This window comes from Oncorhynchus mykiss, chromosome 9, assembly GCF_013265735.2.
Source record: "Oncorhynchus mykiss isolate Arlee chromosome 9, USDA_OmykA_1.1, whole genome shotgun sequence".
In the NCBI taxonomy this organism is placed as follows: Eukaryota; Metazoa; Chordata; class Actinopteri; order Salmoniformes; family Salmonidae; genus Oncorhynchus; species Oncorhynchus mykiss.
The window spans coordinates 44,030,163-44,039,507 of record NC_048573.1 but is presented as its reverse complement, the minus strand read 5'-3'; the positions used below and the strand labels follow the sequence as shown (position 1 = coordinate 44,039,507).

Here is a 9,345-nt window from a genome sequence, read left to right as displayed (position 1 = left end):
AAAGGGGGAGGCTTGCAAGCCGAAGAACACCATCCCAACCGTGAAGCACACCATCCCAACCGTGAAGCACACCATCCCAACCGTGAAGCACGGGGGTGGAAGCATCATGTTGTGGGGGTGCTTTGCTGCAGGAGGGACTGGTGCACTTCACAAAATAGATTAAATCTTTGTTGCAAATGGGTCTGCCAAATGAACAATTACCCCAAGCATACTTCCAAAGTTGTGGCAAATTGGCTTAAGGACCACAAAGTCAAGGTATTGGAGTGGCCATCACAAAGCCCTGACCTCAATCCTATAGAACATTTGTGGGCAGAACTGAAAAGCGTGTGTGAGCAAGGAGGCCTACGAACCTGACTCAGTTACACCAGCTCTGTCAGGAGGAATGGGCCAAAATTCACCCAACTTATTGTGGGAAGCTTGTGGTAGGCTACCCGAAACGTTTGACCCAAGTTAAACAATTTTAAGGCAATGCTACCAAGTACTAATTGAGTGTATGTAAACTTCTGACCCACTGGGAATGTGATGAAATAAATAAAAGCTGAAATAAATCATTCTCTCTACTATTATTCTGACATGTTCACATTCTTAAAATAAAGTCGTTATCCTAACTGACATACGATAGGGAACTTTTACTAGGATTAAATGTCAGGAATTGTGAAAAACTGAGTTTAAATGTATTTTTCGAAGGTGTATGTAAACTTCTAACTTCAACTGTATGTGTGTGTACACGCAACATGTAACAATTTCAACGATTTTACTGAGTTACAGTTCATATAAGGAAATCAGTCGATTGAAATAAATTCATTAGGCCCTAATCTATGGATTTCACATGACTGGGAAGGGGCGCAGCCATGAGGAGGCCTGGGATGACATAGGCCCCCCAACAGGGGAGCTGACCCAGCCAATCAGAATAAGTGTTTCCCCACAAAAGGGCTTCATTACAAACAGAAATACTCCTCAGATACTCCGGATGGCTGGTCTCAGAAGATCCCGCAGTTGAAGAAGATAGAAGTGATGGTCCTGGGCTGGCATGTTTACACGTGGTCTTGCGAGTACGGTTTGTACTGCCAAATTCTCTAAAATTACATTGGTATTGGTTCCTCAAGTAACATTGATTTCTCTGGTGGAGATTCCCGTGGTAAGTATGCCAATTGCACACTCCTTCAAAACTGGAGACATCTGTGGCATTGTGTTGTGTGACAAAACTGCACATTTTAGAGTGGCCTTTTTATTGTCCCCAGCACAAGGTGCACATGTGTAATGATCATGCTGTTTAATCACCTTCTTGATATGCCACACCCGTCAGGTGGATGGATTATTTTGGCAAAGGAAAATGTGCACAACATTTTACAGAAATAAGCTTGTTGTGAATATGGAACATTTCTAGGATCTTTTATTTCAGCTCATGAAACATGGGAACAACACTTTACATGTTGCATTTATATTTTTGTTTAGTATAAATAACTTTCGTACCACAGGGCCCTGAACTGGTGTGGTTATGGCTCTACTGAGGCACAGGCTCCAGAGATGACCACCTCAGACCACCCGGGGAAGCCACGACATCTCCACCAAGCCTTGACCGTTGACCCGATTTCCAGCTTACCCTGCGGGAGCTTCTTCTTGATGTAAAAAGTGCATTATAAAATACATTTGATTTGAATTTAATTGATTTGATTATTCAACTTCTGTCTATCCAAGTAAGTCACTTAACTGGCTAGTCTTCCAAGATGGGATGGGATCAGCATTGTGCTGAGAAACAGCCAGATTGTAGGTTCAATACACGTATGGGGTCATCAAATGTGGGTTTGCTGTCTAGGATACTTTCGATAAGTCTCTGCGAGTTGGACGTCCACATTATTGCAGTTAATGGAAATCTACCATCCCGTGAAAGTGTTCTGTCGTTCGGTCTCTCTGAATCCAACTTGAGGCCTAGAAAGTGAGGAAGCTGCGTCTGCTTGTTAAACGTGTGAAAACAGAGGAGACAGGTGCTTGCCCCGACCTCCTTTTCCTGCAATGGAAAAAAGTTATATACTGAAGGAAGATGGAAAAAACCCAAGTAAAGAATCCATGGAGTGAATGGGGGGTGGGTGGGAGAGAAGGTGGATTGGAGGAGGGGGGACGGACAGAGGAGTCCATTTAAAAAGAATCAGGCAAAAAAAATCCCTATGGCAGCACACAATGCCATAGCCGGGGTTAAGTGCTAGGATTTCAGCCGATGGGATTTGGGGTCCCGCGTTTTAAGCCCTGTCCCCCGAGCTCAGGGGGGTTCCCGAGCCCCCGGCCCCAGTCATCTGCCATAATCAGAACGATGATATACAGGCCCCATTAAAGGAGCGAGCCGCTGACATGCCACACAATAGCCCCTCACAGCGTGGCCAGGAAGCCTGCCCATCCAGGTGCACTCCACTCCCAGCCACTCATAACCATGGCCAGGACTCTCTCCCCCTTCCTCTCCCCCGGGCCGCATTGTTAGACCAGAAGAACCCATTGAGAGGAAAGTTAGGGAGGGGACGAGGAGCAGGAGAGGCTGAGTCTCGGAGGTGGTGGGGGCTGAGGGAGGTGGGGGGGATTTGCTTCGCAAAGATGTAGAGGAGAGAGAGAACTCAGGTATGTTGAAAAGACAGGACATTTGAGCAGGCTCGGGGAATCACTGGGCTTGAGACAATGGTCATAAGTTTCCCCTTTCCCCCCTGTATACCTGACCTACCGCAGTGCATCCCGGGGCACAAAAGATAGAGGGAGAGAAAAGAGCCCCAGATAGGATATGATATGGGTTAGGTCCTGTGGGACGGAGGGAGCGCACCGCTGCGCATCCCCACGGTATCATCGGTGACGGCTCACAGTCTGTCTGTCAGCGGGTGATTTGGCCCTTAGCGGTGGGGGTCCCGCCTCATACGCACACATGCATACACATACACTCAGACAGACATAGCCCTGTATCTGTTCACTCAGACGTGTGTCCGGCCTGGGGAGCCCCTGTGAACGGACACGGCCCTATTACCCCGAGGCCCAGCCTCAGACGCACACAGCCACCGCCACCACATCATATACCATACTATACCGTACCTTGTGCCATAAGACTCTGTCTGGGAAGGCTTCACTGCACAAATCCCCCCTTGGTTAATACACATTAAGAGTGAAGTGCCCTCTGCTGCGCACATATCTGCATGTGTGGTCCACTTTACAGCAACACTAAGGAAACTGCAACTCCTTTCTGCTTATTACAGCAGTCACCTCGATGACTCTTTTGGGGGGGTTCCCTGTTGTTGTTTTTATTCATTGTGAAGTTTTGCGGTTTCAGTCACAAAAGATTCACTCTCGGCCCTACCATTTGTTAAACATTTTTATTTCACTATCATTGACAGGTAAGTCAATGAAGAACTGTTTTGTTTCCAATGACAATCTGTCAAACACATCAATAAAGAAAACATAAATAATGATCACACTGTACACATCTACACTGGGTGTACAAAACATTAGGCCCTCAAAACAGCCTGAATATGTCAGGGCATGGACTCTACAAGGTGTCAAGTGTACCACAGGGAAGCTGGCTCATGTTGACTCCAATGCTTCCCACAGTTGTCAAGTTGGCTGAATGTCCTTTGGGTGGTGGACCAATTTTGATACACACAGGAAATTGTTGAGCATGCGTGAAGAAAAACCCAGCAGCATTGCAGTTCGACACACTCAAAAAGTTACATATTGCAGCTTTAAATATAAAATACCTATTAATTACAGCCGTCCAGTGTCCAGGCATAAGTGACTAAATAAATGTGCTTATTTGCCAAAAGGTTTATTCTCTTGACTTTATCCTACCTCCCTGTACTGTTCTCTACAAGGACTATTCGCACGCACACAAACACAGTACAGTATAGAGCGAAGGCCGACATCGTGCGGCTGAACATGTCAGATATAAGCGTCCAGCATTTGTCACAGGGAATAATCATAGCAGCCAATAGAGGGTTTGTTATTGGAACGCTGATTTGGACCGGCACGAGCATGGGGGTTCACACACTCAGCAGTGGGTATAACATGACTGTGTGTGTGTGTGAAGACACGGCATGTGAAGCAGAACAGATCTTCTGGATAAGCTCAGCCGGTGGCAGAAGGCGAAACACACACACATTGATTCCTATTTTGCGTGCCTCCCCCTCCTATATTCAGTCTTGATATAGTGACTTAGACTGGCATCTTTGAGAAACACCCGTTATTGGATGTGAGGAAACATACTTTGGCTGTAGTTTTGACATTTTCCAGTGTGGACAATTGTTTGTGGCATTGGCTTAATAGACAGGACAAAAAAAACTCCTACAGGAATCCTGCAGAATAGATGTCCTGCATAATATCCCACAGAATTTTCTGGGCCATGCAGGTATGAATCATGTAGGTCCTTCAGGAAAACAATCCTGCAGGAATCCTGCAGAGAGTCCTCAAATAAATCATGTAGGCTTGATTCCTGAAGGACTACCTGCAATAGTTGTGCTACACCAAAATTGCCCCATAATCCTGTGGGATATCCTGTACGTAAGAATCCTGCAGGTAATTCCACAAGATGTCCAGGGCCATTTTCCTGTAGGACAACCTACTGGATTTCTTCCTCATCCTTCAGAGAATTTCATGTAGAACGATCCACATTCTTCAAAAGAATGGACAGATTACACAAGATATGATTGCATGGCAATTTTATTATTCAATGAAGGAACAGCTGATGTGTGCGTTTGTCCATTTCACCATCACTGCATAAAAGATGATTCCTAGGAGAAAGAAAATATTTTTGAATAGATATTGTAAGTAAAAGCATATTTTGCAACCAGAGTGAGAGTAATGGTAACATCACATGAACAGTTTGAGTATTGGTGTGAAGGGAAACGGACGTCTGAAATTGTAAACTTGGGGATAGTTGGTTTTAATATGGCTTGTATACCAACATCTGAGTATGCATGTGTGACTTAGGCTCTGTTTTAAAGGGAGAAATGAGAGGCTGAAACTGTGGCGTTACCTTCGCCTGCATGGCTGTCCAGCGCTGCCTTCTGTCTAAGTCAGTCTCACTGTTGTTTAACAGGTTCTGTCTTAACTGGGAAGGACAGGAGAGAGATGAGAGGGGCAATGTTCAGAATATAACTACAGAACATCTGTGTGTTACATGAAAAACAGCAACAAAATAGTGCAAATGATATATTGTAGTAGCAAAAGACAACCTATTGGACAAATGGAGCTGCAAATGAGCAAAAGAATCAGAAACCGTTTAATTAGTAAATGTATTGTTTTCTCATTAACTTAACAACTCTAATGCGGTATGGTGGCCTTCTAAAGCTAAACTACTAGAAATACACAGTAAAGAATTCCAGTGAAATACTAGGTGCATGTTTGTGTTTTCTGTGCTCCCTGTAATCTAAGCTGTAAAGGAAAAGAGAACTCACATGGTAGTGGTGAAATGTGTAGAATTGAGACGGAATATATTTCAGTGAAAATACTGCATTATTTCATTGATACACGTGTTACAAATTGCATGCTTGTGTTCTAATAAGAGCGAATAGCGAGTACGGAAGTCAACTGTCATTTTTCAAGTGGGATTCCAAACCTGAGAACGTGAAATGGCAAGTACTTTATGTACTAGGTTTGCTGAAAGTTTTATACTGGCAGCTTCATTAAATAGCGAAACATCAGTCTCAAAATCAACAGTGAAGAGGTGACTCCGGGATGCTGGCTAGTGTCTGTTTTTCCCATCTTAATCTTTTATTGGCCAGTCTGAGATATGGCTTTTTCTTTGCAACTCTGCCTAGAAGGCCAGCATCCCGGTGTTGCCTCTTCACTGTTGACGTTGAGACTGGTGTTTTGCAGGTACTATTTAATGAAGCTGCCAGTTGAGGACTTGTGAGGTGTCTGTTTCTCAAACAGAGACACTCTAACTGGGGCATCCCACTCTTCTTTCTATTCTGGTTAGAGACAGTTTGCGCTGTTCAGTTTCTTGGAAATTTCACGCCTTTATTATTATTATTTATTTTTTTTTGAATTTTACCCCTTTTTCTCCCCAATTTCGTAGTATCCAATTGTTGTAGTAGCTACTATCTTGTCTCATCGCTACAACTCCCGTACGGGCTCGGGAGAGACGAAGGTTGAAAGTCCGATACACAACCAACCAAGCCGCTGCTTCTTTAACACAGCCATCCAACCCGGAAGCCAGCCGCACCAATGCGCCGGAGGAAACACCGTGCACCTGGCCACCTTGGTTAGCGTACACTGCGCCCAGCCCGCCACAGGAGTCGCTGGTGCGCGATGAGACAAGGACACCCCTACCGACCAAGCCCTCCCTAACCCGGGCGACGCTAGGCCAATTGTGCGTCGCCCCACGGACCTCCCGGTCGCGGCCGGTTACGACAGAGCCTGGGCGCGAACCCAGGGACTCTGATGGCACAGCTGGTGCTGCAGTACAGCGCCCTTAACCACTGCGCCACCCGGGAGGCATGCCTTTATTTCTCAGAACAAGAATAGACTGATGATTTTCAGAAGAAAGGTCTTTGTTTCTGGCCATTTTGAGCCTGTAATCGAACCCACAAACGCTGATGCTCCAGATACTCAACTAGTCTAAAGAAGGACAGTTTTATTGCTTCTTTAATCAGGACAACCGTTTTCAGCTGTGCTAACATAATTGCTAAAGGGTTTTCTAAGGATCAATTAGCCTTATAAAATTATAAACTTGGATTAGCTAACACAGCAACAGGAGTGATGGTTGCTGATAATGGGCCTTCCGATATTCCGTTTTAAAAAATCAGCCGTTTCCAGCTACAAAAATAAATTACAACATTAACAATGTCTACACTGTTTCTGATCAATTTGATGTTATTTTAATGGCCATTTTTTTTATTTCAAAAACAAGGACATTTCTACGTGACTCAATCTTTGAACAGTAGTGAATTAAAGAAAATGTTAACGCTGCATTGGCTACAATGTAAACAGAAAAAGTTAGCTAACCTAAAAGCTAGCTTTGTTGACACTGGCTGTGTGAGGATGCAGTTTCCTATTTAGGTTAGAGGGCACGTCGAAGTACGTTTCATATTTTGCAGATTTTAAGCGCTCTGCGTTCTCCTATAATAGAATGTATGCTCTCTCAGGTGTTCTTGGAAGATCACCCTTGAGAGAACGCAAGTATGCAATTTGGAACATAGCCAATGTTTTAAACTCAACTTTATTATTTAAATGAAATCACTTCCTTATTTACATGTCATGTGACTTGATTACTGCCGTCAAATGCTTGCCAAGAAGCCATTAGCCTAGTCATTCAGAACATCAAATCTATTACCATCCGTTTCAAAACATTTAAAAATGATAGCCTAACTTGTGACAACAGTACCAAAGAGACATGGCAGGAGGGATATCATACCTCATTTGTCCCTTTCCATGGAAGCAAGAGTTTTAAACTGTTTCTTTAAAGCTAGTTAGCTAACAGCCAGTGGCAGAGAACATGCTAGCTAACTTAATCATAACCAATATTCTGCAAACACAACACATTAAAGAAATAACTATGCTACCCATAACATGTTCATATAAACATTTGTTGTAATCTTAGTATGTTTCTCTGACTCCTTACCTGTAAAAAAAAAAAAAGAGTAATATTAGCAGTACTTGAACTAGCTAGCTAAACTGACTGGCAGCCATTTCCTCAACTGCCAGCTGTCAACTGTTGCTATTGTGACCAAGATGTCACATGACCATTCATCTTGTTGTAAATTGTAACGTTTTTTTTAATAAAAAACTAGCTAGCTATATACAAAATTATGTGCACTCACCTCCACACCCACTTTATCTCCTCCGGCAGTTTGACTAGCTGATATGGCCCTAGTAATATCAAAATCTTGCAGGATTCGTGCTGGAATTGGTCCTTCTGGAATTGCCATATCCTGCAGGATTGCTGCAGGAATTGTCATGGTTCTACAGGACTTACCATGTCCTGCAGGTTTCGGTCATGTTTGTGCAGGATTTTATACATTTCTGCAGGACAAGTCATACTTCTGCAGGAGCATCAGGGACGTTTCCTTCAGGATTGTGTCAATCCTACAGGATTCCTTCAGGACACCTGCACATTTCCTTCACAAACGTTTGAATTCCTGCAGGAATCCTGTAGGACATTTTCGAGAAATAAGCTTTTTGTTGTGTGCATGGAACATTTCTGGGATCTTTTATTTCAGCTCATGAAACCAACACTTTACATGTTGCGTTTATATTTTTGTTCAGTGTAGTTTCAACGCATGGTGAATGTCAGTGTGTTGACATATATTGGCCTCATAAAAAAAAGCAAGAAAGGACAGCCGGATTTAATTTTAGTCGGGAGTCACAATTTTATTAGCATACCACCAATATGCACACATTCTCTCTCTCAATTACTTTACATTCATAAATGATTAATTTGGGGCACAGATGAGCTCATTTCCATAATAACACAAACAAGAGAAGAAGCCACGGGCCAATAAAACTCGGTGATGAGGCATTAGCAATACCACATGCTAGTATACCGTTCAGCCCAACTACGGGCTGATCAGTTTAGCAGACACTCACCAAACCTCCATGTCTCAACAAAAAGCTGCAAGACGCCCGCCCTCGGTTAACAGCGCCAGTGTCTGTTCCAAAGGCTGTTTATTATTATCCCCTGTGTTTGCGTGCGCGTTGCTGCAGAGTGAAGAAGAGAAAAGGAGAGGGCCAAGTGGTAACAATTTGTTCACGCACGTTAATAAACCCTGCTAATACAATTAACCGCTTCAAAAGGATACCTTGGGTGTTCCGAGCGGTAATGGAAATGTTAAGCATGCTCCGGGATTAAGTGTGCACCTCTCCCATCTCGAAAAAGCAAGAGGATGACAATATGGTTCATTTCCAGAGACCTGCATGCTTGGTGTTTTATTAAAGCAGCTCTCCGTCAGTGAGACACACACGGATATGTGTGTGCTTAAACAGGGTGGCTGTCTTTGTTCAACACTCACAAACCAACACATTGCTTTAACTCTGAGGTGGTAAAGTTAATACAGGGGTGGTTTGATTTGACATGTTTTCCTTTCCCGTGGCACCATAGACACCACACTTTACCTAAACAGCAGTTTACTTCCTCAGAGAATTTGTCAGCGAAGCCTTCTAGGTTATTTTGCTGTCTTGGTTTGGACGTTTCCTAGTCCTAGTGTGTTGTTGATTTTCGTTGTTGGTCTTCTCCTCTCAGCGACACCTATCCCATCATCGTCACCACCGTTTAGTCCTGCTAATGACTGTGTCACGACTCAAACTGGTCCAAAAACAATATTTGTCTGATGTGTGCAGGTATCCAACGTTTCTGTAATTGCCTGATGCTCATTCTACAAA

The 9,345-nt window shown here is 43.7% G+C and overlaps 1 long non-coding RNA gene across 1 annotated transcript; it reads right to left on the bottom strand.

The window, feature by feature from the left end:
* Window positions 1-4,667: 4,667 nt before the first annotated feature.
* LOC110533015 lies at window positions 4,668-5,192 on the bottom strand. Its single transcript, XR_002474917.2, has 2 exons — window positions 5,000-5,192; window positions 4,668-4,754 (listed from the first exon to the last, which is right to left on the bottom strand). It is a non-coding gene; the product is annotated as an uncharacterized LOC110533015 (long non-coding RNA).
* Between the last annotated feature and the right edge of the window lie 4,153 nt (window positions 5,193-9,345).